Consider the following 18,626-nt stretch of genomic DNA (forward strand, 5'->3'; position numbering starts at 1 on the left):
TCTTTGCTCATCTTGTGACTTCCTCTGCCAGAAGAACGCGTAATTAGCTTCTCTAATGGAGCTCGTGTCTGGTAGTCGCATCTCCCACAGTCCCACAATGTCCAAATTCAAGCGATGGAACTCCCTATCAATAACTGCAGTCTTAAGAATGAAATCAACTTCTTGGCTATCGTCAGTGTATCTCGTACACATGATCCTGACATTCCAGGTGGCAATACGAAATGGCGGTATCTTTATAATTCCCTTTTTGTTTTTCGTAGGTGTACTTTATCTACCAGCTTGTTGAAGATCACTTCTAAGCTCCACACACCCTACGAAGCAGGCGGCTAGTGGCGGGACAGCACCTTATTGGCTGGGGGCTGCCCAGCTTGAGGCGTGCGGTAGCTGTCCAGTGATATGCGGTGATCTCTCCCACCGTCGGAAGTGGCCCCCGGCGCTCAAGTCTTACGCCAATCAGACAGCTTATAACCGGTAACTGCCTCTTCCCGTGTTGTTCCGATGTCTTTAAACGTCGCTGAAGTGTCCTCTCGAGAATTATACATGCCTGGGTGCTAAGTATGAAGGCAGGTGAGTCGCCCATGCATCACGGTCTCCCTCTCGACCTAAATGATAGTGTCCAGAGGAAAGGCACGCCAATACGTCTGGTATCACTTTGTTTGCAGGAGTTGCTAGAAGGGGATGTAGTACGCCTTCCAACCGCCTTTGGGACCTCACTCCAGATTTTCTATCAGGGTTTTCTCCCTTAGCGTTCGTCCCTCCCGAGACTAACCACAAGGCAGTGGTATGCAAGATAATTAGATGAGGAAAGGAGTGGTAACTGAGAAAAGGGTGCCGGCCGCGGTGGTCTAGCGGTTCTAGGCGCTCAGTTCGGCACCGCGCGACTGCTACGGTCGCAGGTTCGAATCCTGCCTCGGGCATGGATGTGTGTGATGTCCTTAGGTTAGTTAGGTTTAAGTAGTTCTAAGTTCTAGGGGACTGATGACCACAGATGTTAAGTCCCATAGTGCTCAGAGCCATTTGAACCATTTTTGAGAAAAGGGTAGGGTATGGAATATGTAAGATATAAGATGGGTCGTTGTGAGGCACACTTCGTTTGGATCCTCTGTTGAGACCTGTCCGGCTAGGTTAGACCTGCCAGTAGCTACGCTACCGCCGGCTTAGCTCTCAGTTTCCCCGGAGCACGGACTGTGCTACGATAAGACGGTGCCTCTTGGGAGAGAAATACACGGTACTGTCACATTAATGCGACCATCACCTCTGTTCGACGTCAACGTGCAATAATCACTCACAATAACAACTCACAGACAGCAGCTGGCAGCAGCACTAGCAGCGGAGGATACATAAAGCGTGTTGCGAAGGGGAGGGGAAAGGGGGCGGGGGCGAAAAAGAGTACAGTCGTTGTCGTAATGCGGAAACGGAGCGATTTATCTGACGTCCAAAGGAGCATGATCAATCGCTTTCGCGCCACGAGTGGAAGTCTTCCCGAAAAGTCCAAGTTTGTTAACTGTTCGCGAGTCGCTGTAGTAAAAGTACACTTCGATCGCAAAATGGCGCTATCCAAAGCCGGCGACGAGGCAATTGTGGTGCACCGTGGGCAGTAGATGACAGGGGTAAAGATGGCTGCGGAGAAGTGTCCGGGGGAATAGTCGTGCAACAGTTGAGCAGCTGATCGCCCAGATGAACCAAAGGGCTACCAACAGTGTCTCCTCGACGACCATTCAGCGAACGTTGCTGCGTGTGGACCTCTGCAGCAGGCTTATGGCTCCTGTAACCGTGCAGACTACTGTACATCAGCGATGTACGCTGGAATATGCACGCCTACACCGCCACTGAACGTCCACTAGGTTGGCGACAAGTGACCTTTTTTGAGAACAATCACGTTTTGTGTGCCATCGGACAGATGGCCGTTGGCGTGTACAGCGTGGAACGTCTGCAACAATAGTCGGTAGGGTCCAGACTGGAGGAAGGAGCGTTATGGTCTGGAGAATGTTTTCGTGGCATACCCTTGGTGATATTGTCATTCTAGAAGGCACAATGCATCAACAGAGGTATGCATCTATCCCTGGGGATCTTTGGCAATTGGAAGCTCAAAGTTATGCACGAGACAGAACCAGTTAGGGATATGGTTCCCAAGGGGAGTTTGTTTGTCCGACAAGACTGGCATCTACCAGCAGTACCATGCAACGTGCCACACAACTTGCAGTATACGTTCGTGGTTCGAAGAAACCCAGAATGAGTTTACCGTGCTCCCCTGGCCATTAAACTCCCCGTATTAAAACCCAGTCGAGATCTATGTTTCCAGCAGGATCCAGCTTTCTGTGCCATGGATTGTCAACCGACAAACTTAGCGCAGCTGGCCATAGCGCTGAAGTCGACATCGTTCCACGTCCCTGTCCGTATCTTCCAGAACCTTTGACTCTCTTCCTGCAGTGCCAGCTGTAGAAGGTAATTATTCGGGCTTTTGACGGGTGGTCACATTAATGTGACTGGACAGTGTACAATCTTAGGGCTGATTTGATTGAGCATAGATACGATTCAGCAATTGGTCCAGAAAGAGGAGTGAATAAACCACTTCCTTTCACCAGTTGACGAAATCCATGTGATTTGCCAGCACGTGCAACTGATGCGATTTCGACAGGACAATTCCCTCTCGTGACGTGTGACTTCGATCGACAGCTAACAGCCGTCATTGCTCGTGTCTTTCCGCGCTCGCAGCTATTTGCCTTTCCAAGCGTAGCGCTTCCTAGCAGCCGACAAAGTGAAGCGATTATCTCTAAAAAGCCATCTCAGAATAATATTTGAAAGTTGAGATCAGACAAGCAGAACACAGCTTATTTAAGACTGCAGCATCGGACTACAAGAAAATCCACTTGGCACAGAACGGAAAATGATCATATCACAAGGTGACGACAAACATAGGAAAGAATGCAGGGATCTGACGGAAAGCCTGAAAACTGAGTCAACAACACTTTGGAATGCCTCTAGAAGGCAAAATTTAAACGCTTTGTTCGAAGCAGCATGAAAAACCCCTTCTTAACGAGAACCTATGAGTCTTAGCTCTAATCGATAATTCACTGTCCATCTGGTCTCGCACTGACTGTATCATCTCTTCTCTATCTCATCTTTTACTAACTGTCTCCTACTCTCTCTCCGTTCGGCTGTCCTTGCTTGTAGCATTATTAATTTTTCTTGCCACTGTCCTCCTGCTTGCTGAATTCCCCATCAAACTTCATTGAGGAGGAAATATTTTGTCCACAAATCAGCGCAAATTTAGAAAGCATGGCTCATGTAAAACAGCTTGCCCCTTTCCCTTCCCTTTGCCTTCAGCCGATTTTAAAATTGTTCTGCTCTTACGGTGTTAGATAGTTTGGGCCTTCAGCCTAATTTAAGAACTGTTTTACGTAAAGCCTTTCGCATTTTTTTGAAATTAATGTTATTGAGTCTTAAGTGTTGGGCCTTCAGCCGATTTTGAATTTAAGTTGTTTTACTGTTAATGTGTCACATTCTTTGGGCTTTCAGCCGATTTTAAATTAAAGTTGTTCTGCTCGTAGATGGTTTGGGTCTTCAGCCTAATTTAAGAACTGTTTTACGTAAAGCCTTTGGCATTTTTTTTTAAAAATTAATGTTATTGAGTCTTAAGTGTTGGACCTTCAGCCGATTTTGAATTCAAGTTTTTTGCTCTTAAGGTGTCAGATTCTTTGGGCCTTCAGCTTAATTAAGGAACTGTTTTAAGATAAGGCTTTGCCTTTTAAATTTCTGATATTGGTTGAGCTTTAAGTTATTGGCTTTCAGCCGTTTTTAATTTAAAGTGGTCTTGCTCTTAAGGCATCCGATTGTACGGCGCATTCAGCCGCTAATTAAGTTCCAAACTAAAGTTGTTTTTTTATTTTAAAAAAATAATTTTTATTGGCTCTTGTAATGTTCAGATAAAATGTTGTATGTTCGAGTGTAACTGACAGCCGCTTATTTTGGCCCCTTTCCACAACTTAAACTACCTGTCCTGTCCTGCGGATTTAGGGCAACAGGTTGACTCCATATTCCTAGATCTCCGGAAAGCGTTTGACACGGTGCTCCACTGCAGACTATTAACAAAGGTAGGAGCATACGGAATAGTTTCCCAGACATGTGACCTACTCGAAGACTTCCACCACCTTGTGCTCAACGGCAACTGTTCTCCAGGGACAAGGGTATTGTCAGGAATGCCCTGTGGGAGATTGACAGGACTGCTCTGTATTCATAAATGATCTCGCGGACTGGGTGGGCAGCAATCTGCTGTGGCGTGCGGGGAGGTATCGTCGTTGAGTGACTGTAGCAGAGTATAAAATGATTTAGACAAAATTTCTAGTTTGCCTGGTGAATGGCATCTTGCTCTAAATGTAGAAAAATGTAAGTCAATGAAGTTGAGTAGGAAAAACAAACACGGAATTATCGAATACGGCATTGCTAATGTGCTGCTTGATACAGTCAAGTCGATTAAAAATATAAGCATAACGCAGCAAAGAAACATGAAATGGAACGAGCACGCAAGGACGGTAGTAGAGAAGGAGCATGGTCAACTTCGGTTTGTTGGGATAATTTTAGCGAAGTGTGGTTCATTTGTAAAGGAGACCTCGTATAGAGCGCTAGTGGAACACATCCTTGAGTGATACTCGAGTCTCTGCGTTCGCACCAGCTAGGTCGGAAGTCTGCCCCCGCTGGCTGAGTGGTCAGCGCGACAGAATGTGAATCCTAAGGGCCCGGGTTCGAGTCGCGGCTGGGTCGGAGATTTTCTCCGCTCAGGGACAGGGTGTTGTGTTGTCCTAATCATCATCATTTCATCGCCATCGACGCGCAAATCGCCGAAGTGGCGTCAAATCGAAAGATTTGCACCAGGCGAACGGTCTACCCGACGGGAGGCCCTAGTCATACACCAGGTCGGATCAAAGGAAGACATCGAAGCAATTCACAGACAGGCTGCTAGATTTGTTACCAATGGATTCGACCAACGTGGGAATATTACAGAAACGCTTCGTAAACTCAAATGAGAATTTGTGGAGGGAAGACGTCTTTTTCGCGAAGTACTGTTAATAAAATTTAGAGGCTGATTTGATACAGATTCCAGAAAGATTCCACTGCCACCAACGTCCATTTCGTGCAAGAACCACGAAGATAAGAGAAACCGGGGCTCGTACGGAGACATAAAGACAGATATTTTTTCCTTGGTTTATTTCCGAGTGGAACAGAAAACGAAACGACCAAGAGCGGTAAGGGGACCCTCCATCATGCGCCATGCGGTGGCTTGCGGATTATGTATGTAGATGTAGATGTACTCTCTTTGACCTTGGCAGGTTCAGTTTATAATCTCGTCGAACGAACGATCGACACATCCTAACCACACCTCCACACTTCATACAGGGTGACAAAATTGCCAACCTAGTGAGTCGAAAAATTCGCTCGGCAGCAGGTGGCGAATCCTGCGTTGCTCTCACTCTGTTGCATGTTACGGTACTTCATTCTGTGGGCTGTGGGTTTCCTAGCGGTTTCCATGTCAGATTTTGTCGTGAACACTGCTTAAACTTGTATCAAGTATTCATCTGCGTTCCTCAGTTGTCAAGAAGGTTGCGTTCCAACAACAAACACGCTTGTTTTTGACGGAAAGGCCCGTGCTTTGTTCGCGTCCCCGGATGTTTGGGGATTGGCAATGGCCATCCGTTGGCAGTCAGTCCTTCAGGCGGACAACCCTCTAAGAGAAGAGGAAAACCTTCAGTTAATCTGTGCTTGTTTAACTTTCTGGAAAGTTTCACAGTCAGATGCAGCCTAAGTGGAGCCCCTTTCTACTAAGCATTTCCCGGTGAAGTGCTATAAAAACTCAGGAAATATCGCTGAAACACTCCGAAATTTTATCAATGAGTTAGGGCTCATCCCGTTTCCGTATATGCAATGAGACATGATAATTTCTGAATAAGCTACTGAATAAACAAGCTTGTTGCAGAGCATTTCAATAATTTTTTCAATGAATTTTGGATGTGCATTAACTAAACGAGTGTTTAAATTTCTTTACAGTGACAATGGGTTGTGATTTCTGATATGCTGGCAAGATGATGACTTCACTATGTGTAATGAAAAGCATAAATGTACGAGGAAGTACGCTGTTTACGTGTTGTGAATACGCTTTTTAACTGTAATGAATCTAAATCAAGCAGTTAGCGACCCTGTCCGTGGACTACATGGAAGCACCAGCTACAAAACAAATCCACCACTTCCCCTGTTATCTGATGAACGAAATTTTTTTTTTATCTGTACTTAAACCTGAGTACACCTTGCTCTACACTACATGTAGTGCTGTTCGGTGCCTAAGTGGGCAAGTGAGAAATTACACACCATGAATGTTTACATAAGACATAGATCCGCCGCTAATCGCAACCCACTTGCTTGTTATCTACGACACCGATAAGATTGCTTAATGGCCTTGATACTGTGCTATCTATGGGCTGCCTATAACTCGTCTAAAGTAAAATTTAATGATTGCTATTGTTATCAGCCTACAGAGATGTATTATCTTTTCAGAAGCTCATGAAGAAAAAGGAAAAATGATTTCAAGTTATTTTCAAATATTTTCATTGTCTGCTACCACTTAAATCGTAAAGTACGTCGACAAATATTTTTGCTTCCTTATGTGCAACACCTACTAGAACAGTAATCTGTACATAGAAGAGACTGTTTGTATTGTTTTATTTGTAAATACTACTTATATTTTCGAATTGTGGTTGGTCCTTCATAACAACATCCATAAGAAGCTAGTATACAGGCAGCTAATTCGTTAAACATTCGGTACACGAGGTTCGAGATGTGTGGAATTTAAGATTTACCTAATGTTTATTTTGCAAGGATGCGAGAATTAACGAATACACAAATCCACAAATTTGAAGGATGTACTTATCGTTTCTATTACATTGTTTCATCTACCGATGCCCTACCATGGCTTATCCTGATGTCCAGAAGATATTTCAGTGCCATGTTGCAAAAGGCTAGCAGAAAAACTTTGCGCAACGCTTGTTTATTTTCCGCTTGCAGACCAAACAAAACAAGAATGCAGACAGTTAAAAATTTCTTATTAATGAAGCCAGCGCTGCCACTATAAATTTATTCGAAACTAATGCACTAAGGCGAGGCGCGGTACACATCGTTGTTCCAATCTCCCCTCAACACTGACTTCAACACACTACCCACCTTCAGTTGGCGGCTTTTTTTTTTTTTTTTAATATAGTAGCTCGTGACGTCATTGCGTCAGCGTCAACAGAGCTTCACGTCATTATGATGGTATTCTTTGTAATTTAATGTATATTTTACCCATTCTAATTTAAGCTGTTAGCCAATTTATATGGTTCAGGCTATTATAAAACAAATGAGAATCTCTCGCAAAATGGTGTTAAAGTATGCATACAGATCATATTTACAATATGTTGACTGAAACGCAGCTGAACCAAGTTGGCGGGCGTAGTAGCACTGGAAGTATAAAAAGTGAAATTTTCCATACAACTGTCAAAATAAAACTTGAATGAAATTTTATAGTCATCTGCATCAAAAGATAGAATTTTTTTATGCGAACGAGTCTTGAGTCAGATTTGTCAAGGTAGTGCATATATAAAGTAACTGATATTTTCATATTAAACAAATATTTTCTTTTAGAAGAAACTAGAAGTCTCAATCGGTGTATTTTGACAGACCACGTTGACACAGATCACTCAGTTGGTTCAAAAGTCTGGAGGAATGCGTTGATATCACGCTTGGTGATATTAATTCTCGAAAGGTATCTTCCATAAAATCCATTATCTCGCCTTCAATAACAAGGGGTTCTGATTTTCAATAACTCTTAGCGCCGTTAGGCATAATTCCCATTAAGGGAACCAAATGCAAACTTGAATCTAATAAACTGATAGAATGGTTAGAAGTAAAATGACTGGTATGAAGACAGACGGAGAATTTCAATAAATTTTTGTTGTGTTACATCAGAACTAATATGTGAAATGATTTCATACATGAATATTCATGTTCATGGAAATTTAGGTTATAGAAACAGAGTCCAATGAGAAGGAATCAATCAGATATCGATCGAGTGTAAGCTAGCAGTTTCTGGCTGTTTGCAAGCGGTGAATTCAACAGATATATACTACAGGCCGCACCTGAAAATTGCTCCACGTGACGTTAACAAGTGGAAGTGTGGAACGTAAGTTAACCTTCTGTTGTTTTCATTATCAAAATCAGTAATAAGACATAAAGGAAATATTACTAATATGAAGCACTTGCGAAAGTCAATACTGTGATTCTCAGTACAATGTTTATAAACATTCACACTTAGGTATTTTCAACATACCGCTTGATATATTTTCTTTCAAGTATGCTATACTGTCATCGTTAATGACACATCCTTAACGGAGTTTTTCCTGTGTTTAGTGATGATCCTTTTACCAAGAACCACTCAATAATTTCTCTGATTATTTCATTTACTGTTCTATTGTTGCAACTCTATTGGACTTAATTCTGATGAATCAACAGCATAGAGTAAGATTTATGCTTCATCATTCGGAACACTAGTAGTAGTCTGTCCCCATTCAGAAGAAAACGCATCATGAAAACTAAGTAACACCGAGCATGCCAAATAAACTACGAGTTCAGAGATACTGGTGATCCCGATTTGGCTCGGTTACACTTCGCTCTACTCAGCAGTCAAATGATGATACACACAAAGTCGGAAAGATTTCCTCGCCTGGCAGTGTAACGTAACCTTTAAGTCGTATTTCATGTCTTACTGAAGTTATACGCCTTTTCTGAGTGATAGTATTTAAGCCCTATGACAGATGTTTTCAATTATGTTGCATTACCATAATCTTACTAGGGAAGTGATTTTTGCATTCTGGAGAACGATACTGAATCAGAAAGTAACTCGTCCAAATAAGATGATGAGATTCTGCCATACACAACTGACGACGAAAATAACAACACTGAAAACAGTCAGTAGATGTCTTCCCGTCTCAATTCTTTTCACAAGAGTCTCAGTTAACTGCCGCACAGTGAAAACGGCAACTAGGGGAGTACGGGAATGCCCGTAAAACGCCATCTTCTGGAAAAAGAGCTTCTTCGAAGAACTTCCTAAGGGGAGAGGTGCATTGAAGATGTTTCCTTGGATTTCCTTTCGTCGCATTCTTGAGGACCTAATTTTACCAGGCATAAAGTGGCAAGGGTCAGCTTTCGCGAATTTGATCAGATTCCTTTGCTTATATGAGAAATCTTCCCCACAGTCAACGCATCCCTGCTGGCAAGTTCACTCTTATTTCTGAAATGTGGAACAAGTTCATGAAAAACTGTCCTTTTATCATCCCGGTGAAAATATTATAGCTAATAAGTAGCTGTTTCCAAACAAACCAAGGTGCAGTTTCACCAAGTCTATACCAAAAAAACTTGACAAAATCTGGCTCTTTTGGACAGATGCAGATGTGGCATCCAAGTACATTTGCTGCGCCCTTCCATACCTTGGTAGGGAGGAAGGCCGACTAGGCAACCAGCCATTGGGACAGTATGTCGTTCTTCTCCTCATGAAGCCATTTCTGAACAAGGAAGGAACGTGGCAAACAGTCAACTTATTCTCACCCCTTCAGCTGGCAAAGAAATTTAAACCGAAGTTAGTGGTAAAAACGGACAAAACTCGCTGAAAAATCCCCAAATACGTGAAGAACAATAATGAGTTACTATCATCTCGAAAAAGGTAAATCAGGGGGCAGCCTGACAGGATACCAAAGGAGATGAATAAGAATGTCATTCTCAGTACACTACATACTGAAGTAGAAGTAAGAGAATAATGAAAACATGAGAAACTGTTAGCTTCTGAAACGCCATAAATTATGTTGTGGACGTTTTTGACCAAATGATTCGTAAATATTGAAGGAAGGTTTCTAGCAGGAGATGGCTAATGCGTATCTTTTTCAATGTGCTAGACATGAGAGAAGTAAATGGGTGGATTAACAACAACCAAATAACAAAAATTAAAATGAAGAGGAAGGTGCTCATTCTTTAGCTGGTGAATGAACTCACGAACGGGAAACAACAAATAATAGGACAGGGGCAAGAAGGCCAATCGAACTAAGAAGCGGCTGTAGGACCGGAAAAATAAAAATAAAAAAAAATAAAAAGCAGTGTCAAACTGTAATGCGCAAAGGAATTTAGGAAGGATTTCAGTGTTAAAAAAATGTGATAAATGAAGGAATGTTAGGAACTTCACAAACAGGTCGCGTTTCTGGGTAGACACGCAACGTCTTGTATCCAAAAAAGTAATCTAAAATCTGGAAACACACCCAGGCTGCGAATAATCCATGTCACCGCAATATTCTTTCTTCTGGGAGTGCTAGTCCTGTAAGTTTCGCAGAACAACTTATGTGAAACCTAGAAGGTTTCTGGCGGAAGTATAGCAGTGAGGACGGCTCTTATCTCAGTCGGTGCAGCACTTCCTCGCGGAAGGCAAAGGTCCTGGGTTTGAGTCCCTGTCAGGCACACAGTTTTAGTCTGCCAGGAAGTAGCAAATTCAAAGTGTTCGAATTTCGGGGAAAGTATTGACTGAAATACATACGTGACATACAAATGGCTGGAAAAAAATTGGTCTTACGTTAACAAAGTACGGAATTTAACACAAAATTTCATTAGGGAGTAAATGAAGTGCTTTCCGCTACTCTAGGGACATGGTCGTTCACAGAAATATATACAGTAGGGGGCAAAATTCTAACATTACCTTTTTTTTATTATCAGTAATTCGCTGAGTATGAGAATATGTCGCGCCCCAACAACTAAATTTGACCGGAAGTACAAGAAATCTACTTGTCAAACATTTAATAGTTATTCTACAATTTTTTTGAGGCTGTTAACTTCGACACTTAAAGAGTTAAGCGTGTTTCGCCAGCACACATAAGGTACGTCGTTATTATATTATTAGGACAAATATGAATGTCACTTTTTTGAATTAAGAATATGAAATTACAGCCTTATATCATGAAAGCCAGTATATCCAACGATTTAGTAAACAGAAGATACACACAAAAGCTATTTTGATTTACATACCAAAATTTTTTGTTGATACTGAAAATTAAAGAACTGAACTAGAAAATAATTACATTAATGAAATATATTGTGATACAACATAAATAATCCGCAAAATTAATGTAGATTAATACTCATGGGAGTGGAACAGGAAACGGGAAAAGAGAAACTTTAAAAAAAATTTATGCCACCTATAGTAATAAGCGTGGTGGATACGAAGTCTTTCGCGTCGGAGTTCTTGCACAAAGATGTCGGTTTACTGGCTTGGCATGTTATCGGATGCTGACGCAGGAAGGAAACTGCGAACTTTGTATTGTGATGTTCTCGTATCAGGCGCCACAGCCAGAAATTTGTTAAAAGACATTTCCATTGTTCACCTTGTTTGCTTTACAATCACTGCCGTTTACATCACGATCAACTGAATATCAGCGAAGTACAGTTTTCAAGGGTTACGCCTAACGTCTTAATTTTGAACCATCATACAATGTGGTTGTATACAAACGTGCACATGTTATTTAAAATATTCCGAACTCGTAAAAGAATGAAAGTAAAATTACTGCCGATGTGTCAAACGTATGCAAACATAAAACTCATTATTCTACACGGGATGATCCGATACTGCCTAGCCTTCGGTAATTATGAGTTCAAAGCTATACTGAGAACAGTCACCACTGCCCATCTTAACACACTTATCAATATGTGCCGAGAACATGGTGCCTCACTGTTATATGTCTTTTGTCGTCGAGTTTAACATTGTTATTATAATGTATTTTACCTCGCTTAGATAAATACTTCCACTCTTACGTCGTTCCTTAAACTAAGTTATACAAATGAAGTCAAAATTTTCAAAAGGTATTTTTAAACACTCAAATCTGAAACTTTCACAAGCTTGACGAAGTTGTAATCTGTCATATGATAATACACACGTAATTGGAGATTATCTGGGCTCTTATATGCTACTCTTATACCGCACCATTTCATCAGATACTCGGTACAAATCTTATAATACATAATTCTATCCATTTATTCAACATGGTTTTTCTCTTTTAGTGTGCATATATATTTCAATTTTTTTCAGCCCTTAAATAACTCTTCGTTTCTTGCCTGTATGTAGCACTTGATGAATTACGTTGGCCTCTGTCAACAAGCTCCCTGAACATGTACCTAACAATGTAACACAATGGCTCAGATTCCTGTTACGCCATGCTAACTTACATCTTTTGTGGCTTATAAAAATCACTACGTGCTTAAGTCGGCATAATTCGTTAAATACGACACTAGCCTATTACATATCCAATCCAAATCTTAGCTACGCCTTCAGTGTTCTCGACGATACGTATAGTTGAAACTCATGTTTTCTGAAAACTTTGTCACTTAGCACCATCACACGTAATTTTCCCCCTTTGAAGGGCTCTGTCACGCAAATGCGAAGGATTCAGCACTCTCAACATTCGAAGATTGACGAAAAGCAGTATAGCGACAGTTAACCGATTACTTCTGAACAAAAGCTCTGTAGTTCTGTAACTTAAATTTTCGGATATTAAGTAATGCTTCTGACGTAACGTACAAGGGGCGTTCAAAAAGAATCGAGCCGGAGACATAATTACAGAAACCAGTACCTGTATGTTAGAAGTACTGGCCCTGGCTGTTGAGACACTTGTCTCACTGTGGCACAAGACCGTGGATAGCTGTCTCATAAAATTCCCGGGGCTTGCTATGGTAACCAGTTCCGCACGTACGGCTGAACGTCGTCGTCCGAGGCGAATCGTTTGCCCCTCAGAGCCTTTTTAAGGGGACCAAAACTGGCGTAATCACAGGGAGAGAGGTTCGGACTGTATGGAGGGTCGCTGGGAACCTCCCATTTGAATTTCTGCAGGAGTGCAGCGACTGTTGCAGTATGAGGCTTTGCACTGTCGTGGAGCAGAAAGACCCCACGGGTGAGATTGGCTGTTCGTTTTGAATTGGTCGCTGGGCGAAGGGTGGTCAAGGTTTGCGAGTAACACTGGGCATTCTCTGTTGCCCCGTGCTGCAGGAAGTGAATCAGAAGTGAATCATTTTTGGTCCCCTTAAAAATGCTCTGAGGGACAAACGATTCACCTCGGACGACGACGTCCAGCAGTAAGTGCGGTACTGGTTAACATCGCAGCGCCGGAAATTTTATGAGACAGCCATTCACCGCCTTGTGTCACACTGAGGCAAGTGTCTCAACAACCAGGGTCAATACTTCTAACATACAGTTACTGGTTTCTGGAATTATGCCTCCGCCTCGTCTGTTTTTGAATGCCCCTTATCTCATAGGATATCAACTACTGCTATCAAATACTACATAAGTTTGCTTGAGATTTCCTGTTTGCTTTAATATCCGTAATTTTACACAGCAAATTTTAATATGCAGAGTGGTTATAATTAAAGTTAAACTTTCAAAACGCTGTAGAAATAACACCACTGGTCATAATGACGTCAAATTGCAGTGGAATATTATCGGAGAAGGGGGAAAACGCATGGCAGAAGAAAAAAAATTGTGTAAAAATTGCTCAATAGATAGCGCTGTATCGGTTAGAATACGTAAATGAAAACACCTGTCACGCGCACGACCCATTGAAGTTGCTATAAACACGCCGGGTACACGGATTTTTCTCCTTTCGAGTCTGCGACGTTCGCCGTGACTCTCTCAATGCAGGATCACGCTCTGCTTGTAAAGCTGTATTACAAGGATGATGACTGCGGACGTGTCGCTCTGCAGAATTTCCGGACACTGAAGGGTTTGAAAAAAGGCGTTGGTCCGATGAATGCCGTGGGTCTGGAGAAAATGATTCAGAAATTCGCGAAGACAGGTTCTTTTCTGTGCAGCCTGGTAGAGGGAGGAAACAAACTGATTTAACGTCAGTGGAGGCAGTGGCCACAGCAATACAGGAGGAGACGAGTGGTGGTGTGCAAACTTGTAGTGCACGGAGAATTGCCCGAACATTGGACATACCCGTGAGCATGGTGCGTAAAATACTACGAAACATCCTTCTTTGCTATCAATTCAAAATTATCTATGTGCACCAGTTGCTTCCTGTTGACCTGCCAGCAAGAGGGACCTTCGCTTTAGAATTTCCCGCTCACTTGGAAGTGGACAATGACTGGCCGTGGAAGATTTTGTGGACAAACTAAGCCCACTTCCATACTACATAATATGTCAATACACAGGATTGTTGAATATGGGCAACCGAAAATGCACACGAAAAACCACCAGTACCACTTCATCCTGAAAATGTCACTGTGTGGTGCAGATTTACGGCATCATTTATCATAGTGCCATATTTTTTTCGAAGGGAGAGATGCCTCCGGTCCTGTTACATGGACCGTCACTGGTAAGGGCTATGAGTGTCTTTTGCGCAACCGCGTCATTCCAGCTCTATAACAGCTTGTATGTGTGATGGAATCATATTCATGCAAGATGACGCACCTCGGCACGTTGAAAATACAGTTAAGCAGCTGCTGAAGCGCCACATCGGAAGTACTGGAATTATCAGTCGCCATTTCCTTATAGCCTGGCCTTCCCGATCACCTATGACTTCACCGTGTGACTTCTGGCCGTGGGGCTATCTGAAAGATGTTGTGTTCAGTGTTCCGATAGCAAACTTAGCTGAATTGAAGGCACGAATTTCGCAACACATTCTGAACATGACCCCGGAATCACTCCGATCAGTTGTGGAACATGCTATTTCTCGATTTCAACTTGTTGCAGAAAACGGTGGACAGCATATTGAACATGTTTTGCGACAGTCACACGGAAATTAATAATCCGATTTGATTTTGATTGATGCTTTTTATGCAGGTTTTGGCTTCAGGACAGTTAAAAACCAATGCACTTGATGCTTTTTATGCGGTTTTTGGCAAAAGGACAATTAAAAACCGATTTTTTCCATCCGATGTGATATGACCTTGCCGTGTTGGATGGGCTTACGTAACTAACAGCATCACACCTGTACACCCATGCATATTGAGTAGTACAGTTTGTTTAACGTCAGACGTACACCTTAGGCATTGTTCTATGATTCATTTCACATTTGCAGTCGACCACTATTAAATTCTGATGCTTACAGCGCCATCTTTTGCTACATTTTGTAACTATTTATTTTTCTTCTGTCATACGATTTCCCCCTTGTCGGATAATATTCCGTTGCAATGTGACGTCATTCTGACGAGTGGTGTTATTTCTACAGCGGTTTGAAAGTTAAATTATAATCACTCTGTGTTTACTCGATCAGATGTCAACATCTATCCTGAATGTGTCCGGAAATTCCTGTTACAAACTTCTAGGATTTGTAGAGGCGGAAGGGTACGTAATATTTACAATAGCAGCCCATGTCCGGAAACGTCATCCAACGACACTCCAGAGTGTCAAAGGATAGGCGCCGGCCCCTGCAAATATATATATATATATATACAGTATATATATACTGGTGATTCCGTGATGATGTTACAAACTTCTTCGTGTGGTGTAGAATAAATGTATTAATTTGATGTTGGAGTCCTTGTACAGGAAACTGACGAGTCGAAAGTTACAAATAGAAACCCTTCTGATCCTCTGACTATGGAATACATGTATCGGTTCTGTTACTGGTAAGATTGTAGGGTAGGCAACTTCCATGGGTGGTAGTATGGAACAAACGAGAAAAAATGTCTATTAAATATGTGCTCTAAAATGCAGACCTTAAGAGCTATGAGCACTTGTTCAATGGAGGACATGTGTTTCACACTAGCGAAGATAAACAAGAGCTCATAGCTTCTCAGGTATGCATTTTGGAGCCCATGATTAGTAGACATTTTTTCTTGTTCTGATTCATACTACCACTTCTGAAAATTGTCTACATTTCAATCTTAACAAAAACAGTGCCGGTAAAAATGTTCCACTGTCAGAGGTATCAGAATGATTTTCACTTGTAACTTTCGACTCCTTCGCTTCCGAACCAGAGACCCAACCTCAAATCGATGCATTTCTCCGTCTCCATCATCCTTGAAAGTTTGTAACGTCATCACGGAATCAACTGGATATACAGACATTTACAGGCGCCGGCGCCTATAATTTTGACGCTCTGTAGCGTCGTTTCCGGTCATGGGTTCTTATTCTAAATATTATGTAGTCATTCTCCTCTACGAGTCATATAAGTTTGTATCGCAGGGAGATAATAGTTTTGTGTGTGACAGCTTATACTGTTTTCTTGGTGAATTCACTGATGAAATATTCTCAGACTGTCAGACGAGCGCAAGTTGTCTTTAAGTTACATTTCTACGAGTTTCCTTATCGTCACCTTGAGGAGGACTGTCAGTTTCTGATGGGATGTGACCTTTTCTCACTATGGAACAGCAGTATCCCTAACCGAGTGGGTAACAGGTGATCCAAACGACAAACGAGTGCCTCTGCAAGTGTGTGTTTCGGCCTGTGATGGTGGTTGTGCGGCGGAGGCTTTTGGTGGCTAAAGCCGCTTCTCTTGTGGAACTTCGTTTAAAACCGATGTCCCGGGGCCGAGATCGCCATTTACTCGCATTTTCTGTACGTGTTTGAAGACAGCGTCAGAACTCATTGGCACATACAATATATCGAACGTGTGTTGTCGTTGCTGTGATCTACAAGTGAAGACTTCTCTGCGTGGTTGAGGGGTGTTCTTGTTACGTGCTCCACACAGTGTGGGTATGGTTATAGCTCGATGATACTTTGTTCCAACACAAGTACAGGGTGGCGCACGAAATGTGTTACCAATTGTTTCTTTCACAATTTACGACGCACATTAGATATCCCGCTGGGATCTCTACAGCAGTACCTTCAGAGCTTGGATGAACAAATGAGTTACGAAATGACGTGTAATTCACGATACTGCCGCTAGGAGACTAGTAAGCACCAATGGCTGACGACACAGCAACGATAGGCAATTGTGTTACTTTTTCATGAAACGAAAAGCCTTGTTGTGACTCAGAGGCGTTTTCGACAACAGTTTAACAGACGATGGGTCCCTTGCAAGAAGACCATCCACAGGTTGTAACATAAATCTGTACAGGAAAGAACAGTATTGGAAGCGAAGCGACCTCGGTCTAAACCTGTTTGTTCGCCGGAATATTGAAGCGGTACGAGTTGTTGTACGGAGAATTCCCGGGAAATCGTGTAGAAAGGCAGCAGTGCAACTGGGAATATCCAGACGCTCCGTTCAACGCATTCTTAAAAGTGACTTCCATATGTACCCATACAAGATGACCTGTGCACAGAAGCTCACTGAAGAACACAAGCAGCAGAGACTATTTGCTCAGTTGTCGGAGGATAGGGAAGAAACTCTCAACAACGTTTGGTTTTCAGACGAGGCGCATTTTCATTTAGACGGTGTGGTTAACAAACAAAATGTACACTTTTGGGCCACTGAAAACTCACAAGTGCTTCATGAACGACAACATTATGCTCCGAGCATTACAACGTGGGCAGCAATTTCCACTCACGGACTTATTGGACCCTTTTTCTTCGAAGAAAGTGTGAACAGCGAGCGTTATTTGAGCATGCTTCGCGATAGCTTCATTCCATAGCTTCTTGTTACTGCCTTGCCCTTCAACACACAGTGGTTCATGCAAGATGGAGCGAGGTCACATACTGCAAACACTGTGTTGGAGTTTTTACACGAGCATTTCGACATGCGGATCATTTCACACAGGTTTCCAGGTCGCTTCAATGACGGACAAAATTGGCCCCCCAACAGTCCAGATCTCAATCCATTTGACTTTTTTCTTTGGGGGTACCTAAAGGAAAATTTTTTCCCGAAACGTCCACGTGATTTAATGGAGCTCAGAAGACTTATTCTACAAGCTTGCAGTGAAATTACGGAAGACATGTGCCGTAGGGTAATCACTAACTTCAGTGTTCGTTTTAAGGAAGTTAGGAAACGCAATGGTGGACAAAAATGGTTCAAATGGCTCTGAGCACTATGGGACTCAACATCTGAGGTCATCAGTCCCCTAGAACTTAGAACTACTTAAACCTAACTAACCTAAGGACATCACACACATCCATGCCCGAGGCAGGATTCGAAACTGCGGCCGTAGCAGTCACGCGGTTCCGGACTGAAGTGCCTAGAACCGCACGGCCACCGCGGCCGGCGCAATGGTGGACATATTGAGCATGTGCTGAGTTAGAACAAATCTCCATGGACGGCTCTTCATTGTAGTATATGTTCCTTTCAGATTGTATTGACAATAATGTTTATATTCAAAAACAAAATGATAACACATTTCGCGCGTCACCCTGTAGGTATTTCAATTAATATGAATTAATGAAAACCTCTGTAGGAAAACATCGATAATATTTCATGCACGTTCCCCACATTCCCCTGTTCCATAGATGAAATACTTCAGTTAAAATGAGGTCTTGTTGGTTTTTTCAGGTATGAATCCTATAGGTCCTGTTGGATTCGCGGAGCAAATGAAGGAGTAAACACAGTGAGTGTACTGTAAACTGTGGACGACTAGGACAGGTCTTTGTATAGCCAGGTCTGTCAAAAATCTCAGATAGGGATTTAGGAGATCACAGGAGTGGC

Source organism: Schistocerca nitens, chromosome 8 (assembly GCF_023898315.1).
Source record: "Schistocerca nitens isolate TAMUIC-IGC-003100 chromosome 8, iqSchNite1.1, whole genome shotgun sequence".
Taxonomy (NCBI): Eukaryota; Metazoa; Arthropoda; class Insecta; order Orthoptera; family Acrididae; genus Schistocerca; species Schistocerca nitens.